Raw genomic sequence first — 15,729 nt, 5'->3', positions numbered from 1 at the left:
GATTATAACAACTTTTCGAGGTTCTTGACTCTAGCAAGTCGCGATGCGAAATCTTGCTCTATCAGTACCACATAGTGCTGTTAAAAGAATAATTAAGAACACAGACTTAAAGTGCATGGTACTCACATGAGCTTTCATTACTCTTTTCCAAAAATATTTTTATTGATTTTTTCTGCACAGTGTAAACCAACCATAAACAATCAAGGTATGCAATAAAGTCAGTCAATCGCGCTGAATACATTACATCGCCATCAGACCCATTTCGTACAGCAGGAATTACACGGAGTGTCTGCCCAGCAAGACCCCAGCCCGCTTCAATTCCTACATCAGTCGTGTCTTGGTCCCTCAAGCCCTCTCGTTGGTTAGTGGGAGTGCCTCTACGCTGTGCCTCAGCCTAACGGTGCCTGTACATCTATCTGGGATCGTTGATCTACCTCCCCATCTATGCCATAATATGTTCTCCAATTTCCCCATACTTTTTTTAATTTCTTGGGACAACCCCTAGCTTTATACGTGACCCTCTCTGCTGCCATGTATAGATCCATCCCCGTCTTCCACTCCTCTATTTGTGGTCCCTGTGCAGAACCCCACTTCCTGGCGATGTCCCTCTTCGCTACAACCAGGGCCAGGGCTGCGAAGACGAAGTGAGGACGGCTTAGATCTACATCTCCTGGTATGCTCAGGAGGATACATTTTGGGTCTAGTGGTAGGGTTTCGTTCAGCACCTTTCCCAATTCCAACGTCACTTTCTCCCAATATACCTGAATAAGGGGGCACCCCCATATAGTGTGGTAAAAGTCTCCTTGGTCATGGCCACATCGCAGGCAACATGGGTCGCTCGCTCTACCCATCCTGTGCAATCGGGCCCTATCGTAGTAGGTCCTATGTCGGATTTTATATTGTATTAGTCTTAACCTGGACTTGATGGCCACTTCCCGGGGATGCATAAGTGCCGATTCCCAGTCCGTGGTGTCAAAGGGCCCCAGATTACTTTACCATGTCTCCCTCAGTTTTGTCAGACGGTCTGGGGCATTATTAATCAAAGTTCTATAGGTTTAGGACACTGCTTGTTCTTGTAGGTGGTCCTGCAGCAGCCGTCCCTCTAGTGGTGCATAGTCTTGTAGTGGGGAGGGGAAGGGGCCTTCCGCCTTCCACGCATGTTTCAGTTGTATATACCTATAGTGTTGTGTGGCGCTAAGTCCGAAATCTGCTCGCAGTGTCTGAAACGTTTTGAAGGAGGTGGCCGGAGCTTTCATTACTCTTAAGCATATTGTTAGAACGAAGGCAGATTGAGCTACATTAAGTAACCAAAAGTTGCTAATATGAAAAATTCTATTATTGCTATTTGCCACTTTATTTCCCCCCTAAAAGCTGTGCTATTAAATGCGTGTTTATTGTATTTGTTCCAAATTCGCAGCGAATTGTTTAAGGGCGAGATTATTTCTGATAGTTTGCGTGCATGATTATTTTGCGACACCTTGAAAGACAATCGTCACAATGGTGTGAAGTTACCCATTTACTCTGTGAGGCGGCTTAACTTTCCGTGACTTCGTTATGCAAGGCGCTCACAAATATCGTGTCAAGGCTTGCTTTGATGTGTAATGGCATCCAAAAGTTACACTCTGCCTGCATTTGTTTTCTAAATAAGATTGTCGACGGGCTGTTAAACAATGTCCTCGTTCGGCTATCTCTGCTCCCACTCTGTAGACTATCCGATTTTACCTTATGCTTATCAGCTCTTCTTTTCAATCCCTGTGTCGCACATAAATGGCATTTATGAAAAGCCACGGCCCTATTCGTAAATCTACAACTCTAGGTTAACACCTACATTTGGGCTACTTTTGTTTTTTTTAGGACTTCCTGGACAGGGTTTGGGAATCTGGATTATCTGCAGTTTTCCAGTGATGCTTTAATGAACCAGGTAAACACGTACATTTGTACACGATTTACAGTTGCAGTCGCACGTGTAAGGCTCGGCAAAAAGTGCAATTGCATGTGCTGACTTTTTTTTCCCCGTCCGCAAGGAAATGTGTCCACGTGGAGAAAGAAACCCCCTTGCCCTACACCAGTATATTTCTTTTGTGTGGGGGAGGTGACCTACATTTCCACCCTGGAGAGCGATTACTCCTGACCTCCAACTATATCTTGCTTGGGAATTTAATTTGGAAATGATTGTCAACACCCCAAACTCACAAATTTCCATGGCACCCCTCTCTTGAGCACCACTCCTTCCCACGGAAGCAAATTTACTCCACTGCAAAATTACACCGTACTGGTTAAATATTGTGTGAGTGTAAATCAATCTGCAAGTGCAGATGACTTGGTGAATTGGGCCTATACTGTTTAAATCAATGGGCTGCACACACATTGACGAGATCTGTCGCAGTCACTTAATCTGTGGGATCTATGTAAAAGTAAAAATTATTCTGCTCTCATACTTTAAGTCCTTGCCCTCTTTGAAGCTACAGCTAACAACAAGCATTTGCAATGAAATAGGTCTTGCATTAATGAAAGAAAGTTCGGACTATTGGCGTTGCTAATAATAATTAAGGCTACCTGTTCTCCGTTTTTATTGATTTTCACAGATAAATACACACAAAATAACATTTTATTTTCTTGTCTGTATTTATTTTTAAATGTGGATAAAAACGGAAATTGGGTGATTCTAAAGGCACTTTGCCATGACTGCCAGGCCAATAACTGTGAGGATTGATAGGTAAGGGTGTTAAAAAGAAAGGAATTTTAGTAAAGAGGCTTAAACAGCAGTAAATATGCAGAAGGCTGATACTGCAATGTGCATATTTTCATATAAGTGAATTGATTTTCCTGGCAGGCATTCAAACATGACTGCATATTTATTGGTTAAATAAATGTGGACATTTACCAGTTTCAGTTTTATTTTTTTCACAAAACCATAATAAATAGGGATAAATACAGATAAAGTTGACAAAAAATAAATATGGGTAAATACAAACGGAAATGTCCCAAAAATAAATACCATAAAACCGGGAGCCCTAATAATGCAACAACGGCAATAGCTCAAACTTTCAGTAATGCTATACCTAATGCATTGTAAATGATTAAAAAGTCAATAAATAGGGGGGGGGAAGCAATCGTGGTGCCCGCGCTTTAGCTTAAGACGTTTAAAGCTAAATTGTGGAAATAGAAAAAAGGCATGCAGCTGATTTATTTATTTTTTTTCTATTTATTGACTCTTGAAGCAATTGAGACACCCATGCTTTAGCTTAAGGTGTTTAAAGCTAAAGAGCAGGTGTCGCCATTGCTACAAAAGTAAACAACGGAAAAAGAAATGGTGGCTGCATGCTTTTTTGTTATATTTATTTACTTTAGTTACAAATCGCGGCACACAGGTGCTGCGATTGCTTCAAAAGTAAATAAATAGGAAAAAAAGGCACGCAGCTGCATTTACTTTCTATTTATTTACTTTTGATGCAATTACGGCACCCGCGCTTTAGTTTAAGATGTTTAACCGCTTCGCTGCTAGGCCTTTTCCCCCCTGTGCCACGCCTTTTTTTGGTTATTTGGAGTAGTTCGCTCTTAGGCCCCTGTAACATTTTGTCCAGATAAGGTATCCACACCAAATTTGATCCCTTTTCTTCCAACATCTTGAGGATTCTAAAGGTACCCAGGCTTTGGGGACCAAGAAATTAGCCAAAATACAGCTACATTGTTTTTGTTGAAAATAATGCTGCAGAAAAACAAGTCTGTTTTTTTTCCCTGCCAATCAACAACGGGTTTGTGGTGCTGAAATCACCCTTGTCTCTGCTTTCAGGGACATGCAGACTTTAGTCAGAAAACCAACATTTTCTACAGTTTTGGCATTTTACTGGGACATAGCCTATTTTTGCTTTTTTTGTGTGCTTTCAACCTCCTTCCAGGTAGTGGTAGAAATGGGTGTGAAAGCAATAATGGATTCCGGAAAGCTATTAGTTTCTGAAAAGTAGACTAAATTCTGAATTCAGCAAGGGGTCGTTTGTGTAGATCCTTCAAGTTTTTTTTAATAGAAACTAACAGTGGAAAATATAAAATATTGAAATTGAGTTGAAAAAACATCCATTTGTGCCAACGTTTTCACCTGTAATTTCTTCTAAGTATGACAGACTTTTTAAAGCAATATATCATTACATCGCTGGGCCCTTCTGGTTGCGGGGATATATAGGACCTGTAGGTTCACCAAGAACCAGAGGAACCCAGATACAGTAACTGAGCTGCATCTTGCAATGCTTTCTCATTGTATACTGGGTACATAGCAATTCATTTGGTAAAATATAGAGTGAAAAATAGGTACCAAGGAAATCTATATATTTTCGAAATGGGAACAAAATATAGAGTGTAGAAGCAGCAGTTATTTGCACACCTCCAAAATTGTGGGTACCCATACAAGCTAGTGAATTAGAGGCTGTTTTTCAAAATGACATTTCTTTTACAAATTGACTTGCATTTGGATGGCAGAAATGCAAAGAAATTCAATTGGTAATAACATTTGTTCTACTGTTGTGTGTTCTCCCAAGTCTCTCAATAAAAATGCTACCTCACTTGTGTGGTGACGCTCGTGCCTGCGGCAGGAAGCTGCCCAACACACAACATGGACACCTCACATTTTTCCACTGAAAACTGCCCCCTTTTAGGTCTCGCCTAGAGTTGCTGCGCACATGCACAGCTCGCTTGGCGAGATTTAATGCAAATTAGTACTTTTAGAAAAGAGCTTTAATCTCCCCCCCCCCCCTTATTTCCATTGGCTGGCATCACCGTTTATGCTAAACGATGGCCTGTCTTTGGAAATAAGCTATCTGTGTTGCCTCCCTTTGGCTTTTTGGTCCGGCCCCTTTGGACTCGGTGGCTTGCTTTACGTGTGTCATGACGACTTTTCTTATCAGTCACGCGTGAAGCATGCAGCAGTAGGCTTTCTGATTGGTTGAGCCAATAGGTCTCGCCGTGGTGCACGTGCGACTCGCATGCTTGTTTACCTAATTACTGTTCATTTCGTCTCGCTTGTTTTTTTTACTGAGCACAGGGAGCCTGCAACAAAGCAAATTTCAGGGCCGTGTGCTCGGGATTAACACGTCGCCCTCAAGGTGAGCCAGCCTTTTACATACTTGTTCAGTTTCCTTGGCCGTTTCATGAAGCCGACTGCAGAGTGATGACAATGCTTACCAGTGTCCACCGAGCTCCCTCCGAGACCGAAGCCCCCTCCTGCAGTCTGTGCTCTGAGCCTTACATCACCACAACTTTTAGTCAAGTGGAATATGATCATCTATTTTAGAAAAAAAATAAGTTGCGTGCTCATCTCTCGGTCACTGTGACGTGTGCTTACTGTTCTTTCGTAGTGATGTCACACGTGGCAAAGGTGGAGCGCCGAGATCACGGAAGTCTCACCTCAGCATGGGCGCGCTTGGTTTACATGCAGTCTTTTTCCCCTGCATTACTTTTCACTCGGAACTACTCTTGTACTGATGCTTGCAGTTTGCCCAAGATCAAACAGCGTGGCAAAGGTGGAGTGCCGAGATCACGGAAGTCTCATCGATCCTGAATTACCAACAATTCTGTTCACTCCTCCCGCCGTGGTGGTCTTGTGTCTACCAATTTCGTACCTTATTGTGAGGGTGTGTTAAGATGATGCTCTATTATCTGCGTGATGTGTTGTGCTTGACAGTGTCGTGGTTTGGCCTGGCTTTGGGGGCGGGAGTGGGGTAGCTCTGGGCCGGGTTAGCACATGCATGTATAAACCGCTGGTCACTGGATCAGAGTCTCTCTTGATACACAAGTGACGATAAGCAAACACCCAGAAAGCAGCTGTTACCGCTGTTTCACTAAAGCGCTGCCCCCCTGCCTTCTTTACTATGATTTACACATGGATCCATCGCCGGTCAACAACCAGTGCCCTTTGTATACCCAGCTGTTTGTGCTTTTGCAGCGATGTCGTTTGTAGTCTCATTGGCTCACTCCAGTGTTACAGAAAGGGACATACATACAACACGTATCCAGGCTCTCACTACGATGACGTCATTATTTATGCCTCAGTGAAATGTGCAGCAATATTTTCACTTCTAAGATGTCATCACGGAATCGCTATTAATTATGTAAATACCGTTTTTTTAACCCGGGGCTACAACAATAATACAGGTTTTGATGCTTTCTCTGACACCGTCAGTGAGTCACGTGACATCTACTTCCAAGTTGGTGAGTCATCAGTGATGTCACATAGACACGGACATTAACTCTGTAGTGCTGTGATGTCATAGTGGAGCAGATAGGACGGTTATCATTTCAGATGTCATCAGTGGTGCCACAGTGAAATACGTTAATGTTCACTTTAGTGAGGTCATAAGTAAAAAATATATCTGTGATTTCCCTGCACTAATTTTCGAATTACGTCATCAGTTCCATTACATTTGGTCAAAGTAACAACATTTTTAATGTAATGTCATCAATGAGTTTATCAGGGATTTTTCTCAGTGATGTCATCGGGTATATATATATAATTGTTTTATTTTGGTGATGCAGTCTGTGATGTCACATTGCAATATGTAACGACATCTGCATTTGGTGATGTATCAGTGATGTTATGCAATCTGAATCACACCAATACCTGTCATTTGGTAAAGTTGCACCATAACCATAAAAAAGACAAAATATTTTCAAAACTACATCATGAATAAGCAACAGGTAACAATTAGACCAGCGACTAGAGATGGCATACCATACCTTGTGATTTAAAATGGTGTCACTTACTTATGCGTGTACATAAATCTTTCTGCTGTATTGCAATTGGCTTTCTTATCTTTGCATCACTTCTTATAGATTGATCATGCGGTTTATATAAAAATTCATATTACCCATAGTTGCCATGCTATCTAAAGTGCTCAAGAATTTTTTTCAGGTGGAACAATTGCATGTGAATCTCAGTTTGAGGGTGGGAGTGTCGTGCTTATTGATTGAAAAGTGGGGTTGGCAGTGCCTTCAGAGGGCTGGGATGCGTGGAGCCTCTTGTGATCCTGGGCAAATCACTTAATCTCCCCGTGCCTAAAAAAAGGAATGTGTCCTTGTGTAGTGTAATTGTTGCTCATTTATAGCACAACAGACCTTCAGGTCAAGTTCACACTACGCTAAATAAAATTGCAACAAAAAGACAACAAGCGGGGGCGTGGCCAAGATGGCGGTGCGATAGAACGTGAGTCAGTGTCTTTCCGGCGCCGCCGACCTTCAGCCTTGTTATAGCCCCGTTCCTCGGAGCCCTCTACCCTTGCCTTGAGCTGCGGAGGATCCCGGGGGTGTACAGAATCCCTGTGAGTGTTCGGCGGCAACCTACGGAGGCCTGGAAGCAGACTGCGAGCCCCGTCCCCCATGCGGCCTACTTACCGGGCCTGGAGGTGAGCGAGTGGCGCTGGGCTCGCTAGTCGTGGGGGAAGGGCAGCCCCATGTCGCGCGCTGGGCGGCCAGCTGGAGCAGCGATCAGCAGCAGGGGTCCGTGGAGAGACCCGGCGACCCCGCTCCCTTCTGCTGCTGGGGCCGCATGGAGAGGCTTGTGACATTGGGCCTCCTGTGATTGCAGTCGGACCGGGGCCTGCTGCGCGGGACGGCTCCGGGGGCCAGCCCTTCTTCCCCCGAGTGGCTGATCGGGAGACACCGCGGCCTGTAGTGCCTGAGGGCGGCAGATTGGAGCCCGAGCTGAGGACCTGGTGTGCCACGTGGCCAGTGGGGCCTAACCAACCCAGAGCTGTTTTTGGGCCTGGAGCTGGCTGGCTTGGACCTGCAGCGATACGTGGGGCGCATAGCGGTGCAGCACCTGAGGCGCTATATTCTCTCGGTCCACAGCTCGGTGGACGGCGAACACGTGGTGAAGGTTGGAGCATAGATGCGGATGGGCCTCTGGTCAGGTAGCCCTTACCGAGTCTGAGGTGGTGGTCAGTGGGCTGTGTGGAGGATGTTTGGAGTGGCTTTCAGCGCGACTGTGAGGCCCCGGGGCCTCTGCCCATCCCGGTCCGCGTTTTGGCGGACGGTGCGCCTGCGGCCTCGGTGAAGGATGGTGGGGGTCTAGGGCATCGCTCCGCGATCTGCCGAGAGGAGGTAGAGTGGCCATCTTAGACATTCCCCTGGGAGCGCCCAACTCTGAGCGTGCCTACAAGGGGGACAGTGATTGACCAGGCCCCATTCCTGCGGGCTACGGGGGCGAAAGCAACTACGCTAGTTCAGCGGGGAGTGGAGCGGCACCCAGCACAGGTCCAGGGGGCGCTTCTTGGAGTAGAAGGCACCCTTCTAGTGTGGTAGCACTCTAATCCTGGTGAGACCATCCGGCGATAGGGAGTTGTTGCCAGGCCTGTCTAGCAACTTACCGCAGCTATCTACTGCAAGCAGTTTGAACGGCGACCTGGTCCCCATCGACCTCGCTAACGGTAGCTGTGTACCTGAGTGGGGGTCCGAGATGGCAGCAGCACAGACACGCAAGGAGATGTCCCTGCAAGATCTTCTTTGGAAATAACCTGAGCAGCCCGGCGCCCAGGGAGAGAAGGATTCTGGCCAGTTGGAAGGGGATGATTTCCCCGCGACCAAGGCTTTCATGCTGGAACTTTTCACTGCTGTAAAGGATGCCATTCGGGAGTTGAAATCCCAGCTGGCAGCAGATCTTCGGGAGGTGCGACGTGACGTGGACGAAATAGGGGAAAGGGTTGCCACTCTAGAGGTGCACGACGTAAGTAGAGATGAAGACATCCACCTACTGCAACAAGATGTACTACGCCTCCGTGAACAGAATGTCGACCTCCAAGCTCATGCAGAGGATCCAGAAAATCGTTCAAGACGAAATAACGCATGAATCAGAGGTGTTCCATGGAAGGAGGAATTTCAGCAGATCCTTGGAGAAGACGAACACACAGACATACAGATGGACAGGGTCCACCGAGTGGGCCTCCACCGTGGCAACAAAGCGCCTCCCCCGGACACCTTAGTGTGTGTTCATGACTTCCAGTTGAAAGAACGTATTATCCGGAAAACCTGGGAGGCGCAACCCCATCACTTTCGTGGCCACCAACCTGCAATCTTCCACGACCTTGTGGCCTCCACGCTAGTCAAGCGGCGAGCATTTAGGCCTGTCACTAGCTACCTCCGTGAGAAGGGCATTCCCTACTCATGGGGTCACCCATTTCGAATCATATTCAAGCATCATGGAAAGCTCCTGCAACTTCGGTCCCTAGAAGAAGCACTGGAGACGCTGGGCATCGAAGGGGACCAGCCAGTGGAGTCCTCGGATCGGGTTCAGCCTTGGCGAGCCCGTCGTAGTACTGGATGACAGCGGGTGGGGCGGGCATCTCCCATTAAGAAACCTGACCAGTCTGAACGAGCGAAAGAGAGAGACGTAGTACTTTCCTTCTTGTCGCAATCTACTTTGACCCAGGCTCCTCCATGACATTGCTGTCCGATGAGAGGGATACTGTGCAGTGCCGGGGGAACAGTTGGGACTGACTGACTTGTGGAGTTATGTCCCCCCTGGCGTTCTGTGACTTTTGGACGACCGTTACGAACTGGTCATTGATTGCAGCCATGATCCCCCAACTTATTTTTACTGTGACGAACTGTAGTCATACCTTTCTTCTTGTTCTTTCTTCTTTCGAGTTTCTACTGTTTTACTACTTTTGGGGCTGGGGCTTCTTTTGGGTTCTTGAGGGAGGGTCTCCGCATCAGTTCTTAGGAAGGGAACAAGGGTGGCCGGGAGCAATAGGCCTTTGTGCGAATCTTCTATGTCGCCCAGCCAGGGCTTAACGACTCACGGATTGTCTCTGAAACACTCCAATGGGTAGGGGTTTGAAGGTAAATAGTTTAAATGTTCGGGGTCTGAATAACCCTGTGAAGCGAGCTGCGGTGCTCTCCATCTTGGAAAACTCGGATAGTGATCTTTGCCTTCTCCAAGAGACGCATCTCCTATCTAAAGACACTGCGCGCATGAGAGACAAGCGCTTCCCGCAGCAATTCTGGTCTGCTGGACCGGCTAAAAGGAATGGAGTGGCTATTTTAGTAATGTAATGTAATGTAATTAGTGTTTGTATAGCGCGGGGTTCACTCCAGGGAGCATCTTAGCGAGTGCGCGCTGTCCGTGCAAAGTGGTGTCTACTGTAGTAGAAATAAAGGTGAGGCTGTTAGCCATTAAGAGTACAGTGGGGTGACTCCTACCTTACGCTGGGCTCTTTGTACGCGCCTAATGAGAAACAAGAACCCTTTTTGTTGACCGCCCTTTCGGAAGTTCTCACTTCCCCGGACGCAGCAGTTCTGGTAGGGGAGCGACCTCAATCTGGTTATGAATGCAGAGCTAGATAGGTTGGGGCAGTGCTCTCACAACACTGGGCTATATCTTCGACAGGGATAAAATGGCTGTAAGACAGTGGGCTGCATGACGTGTGGCGAGCGATGCATCCAGGTGACCGAGATTATACATATTACTCCGCAACACGTAAAACTTATGCGCGCCTCAACCACTTCTTGGCATCTACCTCACTCATGAAAAGCCTTCACTCCTCAGAGATTGTCCCACGCTCTCTTTCTGACCATGCCCTTATCTCGGTGCTTGTGCCGGCGCCCCAAGCGCGAACCTGCCCCCCTGGCTGGAGGCTGCGTGATAGTCTGCTGCATTCTGAAGTGGTGGTACAGCGGGTGCGCGATGCCATAGTGCAGTATTTCCGGGTGAACGACAATGGGTCCACTTCACTTTCTGCGGTTTGGGAGGCCCTGAAACTGGTGGTGCGCGACAAATTATTAGCAGTTGCGGCGACGTACAACGCTATGCGCAGGGCCAAGCGTTCGCAGTTAGAAAGAGAGGTGGGAGAGCTAGAGGCGATTCATAGGCGTACAGGCGCTCCCCGGGTCTGGCGCGAGCTGGAAAACCGCAGGCGCATGCTAAAGCATCTCGACATAGATGGGGTAGAACACACCCTTATCCGATTGCGTCATAAGTCTTTCCTTAGTAGTGATAAATGCAGGAAAATGTTAGCACATCGACTGCGGGCCCAAACGCAGGCATCTATTATCCACTCAGTGCAGGACCACTCCGGCGCAGATCAGACAGCAGATGATAGAATAGTTGACACCTTTCGCTGCTTTTACCAACTGCTTTATGTTATGTTATGTTATGTTATGTTAAGCTGTTTTATAGCGCGCACAATTACTGCCGGAGTATCCTGGCGCGAAAGAAGGAAAACAAAGGAGGTATAGCAGCCAAGCACTGAAGTAACATAACAATTTACACAGCTAATCTAAACTAGAGAGGGACCCTGCCCCACGTGACCCAACAGCATTTCTTGGTACCTGTGATATTACTCCCCTTCTTAAATCTGTCTCAGACGATTTAGACGCGGTAATTCGCATTGACGAGGTGATTTCGGCTATCTCTAAGCTGAAAGTCGCCAAATCGCCGGGCCCGGACGGCTTCTCGGCCATCTTTTGTAAAACATCCTGCGTGGAGCTGGTCCCTTTCCTCACCCAGTTATTTAACTCCTTTCTTGAAACGGGGAAGGTGACGCCTTTGATTTTAGAGATGGTGATTTCAGTTATACTAAAACCTGGGAATGATCCGCGCGTTTGTGGGTCCTATTGCCCTATTTCACTCCTCAACATCGACGCAAAGCTCTTTGCGGGCATTCAGATGACGCGTCTTATCCCCCTCATGCCAGATCTCGTCAATCCCGACCAATCAGGTTTTATTCCTACTAGGCAAGGAGGTGACCACTCCAAAAGATTGCTTCACCTCATCGACAGTATCCACTGCTCCCGTAAGACGGTCTTTCTTCAGTCCATTGACGCCGAAAAGGCCTTCGACCGCCTCAGTTGGGATTATTTGTTTGCGGTTTTGCATGGGTATGTCATTTGGCGTTAACTTTCTCCGGTGGATACAGTGCCTCTATTCCTCCCCTGAGGCTTTCGTCCGGGTGAATGGCTGCAGGTCAGCCCTCTTCCCCATTGCCCGAGGGACACGTCGGGGGTGCCCTCTCTCCCCACTACTATTTGCGCTCTACCCGGAGCCTTTCGTGCAGCGGATCAGGGCGAATCCGGACGTGGTAGGCCTCAAATTCGTTGCGAATGTCCACAAACTTAAATTGTAGGCAGATGACGTGATACACTAGCTTACTCAACCGCGGAGGTTCCTGCGGGCGTTGCGGGATGAGTTTGCGGCCTTTGGGGGCCTCTCAGGTTTTAAAGTGAACATGACGAAATCCCAGATCTTAAACCTCTCTGTCCCTCCGGCTGAGGTGGCAGCGTTGCAGCGGGACTTCTCCTTCCAGTTGGTGCAATTGGATATCGATTACTTAGGGTTCAAAGTGGCACTGACTATAGCACAAACGGTCTCACGGAATTACTCCTGGCTGTTGGAACATACGGCCAAAACGCTGGATGCCTGGTCTCTCCTCAAACTGGCCTGGTTTGGGCGGTTTGCGGCTACCTCGCATCTTGTACATTTTTCAGATGCTTCCGCTAATACCGCCTCCCGGGGCCTTTAAGAAACTGCAATCACTTATTACCTGATTTGTGTGGGAGGGTAAGAAACCAAGCCTCTCTCTAGTGCAAATGACGACTCCGAAGGTGCAAGGGGGACTGGGTCTCCCACTAATTAGAGCCTACTAACAAGCGGCGTGTTTGCGCTTTATAGTGGAATGGAACAGACCATGGTCCAGCAAGCACTGGAATGGAGTGAACATATGGCGGGAGCTATTGCTACCCCGTAGGCACAGAGCATGGGGATTATATTCTTCCCCGGTCACCTTGCCAACCCTTAAAATCTGGGACAGTGTAGCCGTAAAGAAAGGGTGGACTTCTTTTCCCTCACCGATGACCCTTATTGTCGACAACCCAGATTTCCCTGCGGGACAAGTGTCGGTTGTGTTTCACAGATGGCGGGAGGAGGGGTGCAATAGGGTGGGATCCCTTTTTGATACTGAGGATTTGATCTTGTTTGTCCAACTGCGGAAGGACTATTACTTACCACCCTCGGATGCATTCTCCTATAGCCAGGTTGTGCATTGGGTCACTACGCCAGCGAACTATTCCCGCATGTCCCGACCTCTCACACCATTTGAAAAATGGCTTGTATGCAAGAAAGACGACCGCAGACATATTTCAGACTTGTACGCCATGCTCATAGCACGCTCCCTGCGTCTTCGCACTAATGCCCAGGTGTGATGGGCGACTGAATTGGGCAGACCATTGACTCTCAAGGAGTGGGACCATATAATATATAGAGCACATCATACCGCCCATAGTACAGCGGGGACAGAATCTGCCTTTAGAGTAGTTACCTATTGGCACTACACTCCGGCTCGGATACACTCCTGGGACAAAAGCAAAACCGATCTCTGCTGGCGGGGATGTGGTGCAACGGGAACCTTGGTGCATCTGTTATGGCATTGTCCGAAACTGGTACGCTATTGGGAGGCGGTCCTTGTAGACATTGATGCTGCTTTTCAGATTGCGCTGCCTTGTTCTCCAGAAAATACACTGCTAGACCTTCCCCATCCCAAAACTTTCCCGCTCAAATCTATTAGAGGTAGACAGATTGCGTTGGCATTGCTAGCGGCAAGGCAAGTTATATTGGAAAAATGGGGCTCGTCAACAACTCCGGAGACCCTGGTTTGGGTGCATCGTTTGTGGCAACTGCTGGCTATGGAGCGTATGTTGATGAGTGTGGATGGCAAGGGCAAGGACTTCGTGAAACTCTGGGCACCCTACTTACAAATACTCACGAAGGATATGAGGGAGGTGACTTGCCCAAAATACTTGCAAATACTTAAGCTCATACCATTAGAACCCCTTACTAGCGACTAGATTATACTGTGCACTGATTGAGCCCAAACCGACCCCTTGCTTTTGGAGAAGGATTTAGAGAATGGGCAGAACTGATGCAGAGAAAGGGGAGGGGAAGGGAGATGGGTTTTCAGTGTCTACTTTTTGTTGTGTTGTTCTTACTCCTTAAAAGGGTAACGGTACAGTTGCAATGAGAGATTGCTCCCCACGCGGGCGGCCCCTGGGTTGTTGGCCAGAAAGCTGTGTATCATCGTAAGCAATTCGCACTGCCGGCCTTGGGATGTGGGCAGAACAGCTGTGTTTTCCTCTACTGTGACCTGCTTAATAAAAATTATTGATTCTAAAAAAAAAAAACCACAACAAGCACTACAAATGCAATAGGCCTCGACTTTGATTAAGCTAAACCTATTTGCTTTGCTATACAATACCATTAGCAAAGCAAATGGCTTTAACTTAATCAAAGGCGAGACCTATTTCATTTTCAATGCTTGTTTTGTAACGTGCCTAGCTGTGGATTTTGTACACTAACTCAGCCGGCACCTAGGGAAACTTAGCAAACCTATACATTTTTGAAAACTAGACACACAGGGGAATCCAGGATGGGGTGACTTGTGTGGCTCTCACCAGCTTCTGTTACCCAGAATCCCTTGCAAACCTCAAACTTTGTCCCAAAAACACCTTTTCCTCACATTTCTGTGATGGAAGGTTCTGGAATCTGCGGGGAGGCACAAACTTCCACCCACCCAGCATTCCCCAAAGTCTCCTGATAAAAGTGGTACCTCACTGTTGTAGGTAGGCCTAGTGCCAGCGAAAGGAAACATCCCAAAACGCAATGTGTACACATTTATTTTTTTCCAGTGAAAATGGACCCTTTTTATTTCTCGCTTGGCGATAGCAGCGCATGCGCTGCGCTCGTCATGCGATTACCTTTTGCAATCAATTCTCCCAAAGGCATACATGCACGCATCGGCATGGTCCAAAGATGGCTGCTCTCGCCATTTGTCCAAAGCAAACAGCATGCGCGTGTCCGTAGGCCATCTTGTTGTCATAGCAACGAAAATGACGCTTCACTTATGCAGCTTGCCGTGGACAGTCCGCCGCCATCTTGTGAAGCTTGCTTTGTTGTTCCTGCATCTCATTCCCCTTCCTGGCGTGCCCATGCCTCCCACCACCTCACTCCCCCCTGTACTCTTCCCCCCCGTCCTCATGTGTTTGAACTTCGTCTTAAAAGCATTTTTAAAAGTGTTCCATTCGATAAAACCGTCCCGCTCACAAAGAGCGTCATGTTATCTGAATAGTATTAATGGAAACATGAGCAATTACTGTGGATGTGCGGACTGTTCTGTAAGTGGAAACTGTCCTGCAGCTCAGACCTGGTCTGTGACCTCCGGTGCTTACTGCCGCGGCTGCCATCGCGGGGGACGTCACATCCTGCTACGGAGCACAACGAGTTTGTTTTGAGCGCTAAAAGGCAATTGGCTAGTTTGCGCCGTGGTGAGCAGCGCAGCATATCATGGCCGGAAGTAATGCTACATATTACAGTGGCCAAAGGAAGCGCTGCATATTACCGTGGCCGAAACGTTGCGAATAATCATAGCCGGAGCGCTACAAGTAGTTATCTTGGTGCTGGCCGCGACACTCGCAACACCTCCTGCAGCAGCTCACCCAGGCCGCCGTACGCTATCAGTTGTTGTTATTGCCCACCCCCTGCTGAATTCAATATTTTACAGCAGTCAAGGAAGACTGAGGCTGGACAGCCTCACCTGGGACTCACAGGAGTCAGGATGGTACATCGTCCTGGACGGCTATCACTGGAGGCGGGCCTAGGGGCAAACTTGAATTGCCATGGCCTGCGGTGGCTCGCAGCCTTAGCCTGCCTGCAGCCAGCCTTGTAGACCAGAGTCTACCTGCAATTAAAGGCCAGAA

General features: G+C 47.8%; 1 protein-coding gene across 4 annotated transcripts in view; it reads left to right on the top strand.

Annotated features, from left to right (window-relative positions):
• MAPKAPK5 (MAPK activated protein kinase 5) overlaps nt 1-15,729 on the top strand; it is a 631,170-nt gene that overhangs the window by 25,876 nt on the left and 589,565 nt on the right. The gene's annotated exons all lie outside the window — the stretch shown is intronic.

This window comes from Lissotriton helveticus, chromosome 11 (genome assembly GCF_964261635.1).
Source record: "Lissotriton helveticus chromosome 11, aLisHel1.1, whole genome shotgun sequence".
NCBI classification, from domain to species: Eukaryota; Metazoa; Chordata; class Amphibia; order Caudata; family Salamandridae; genus Lissotriton; species Lissotriton helveticus.
Note: the sequence above shows the minus strand (reverse complement) of the source record. Positions and strands in the feature narration are given on the sequence as shown.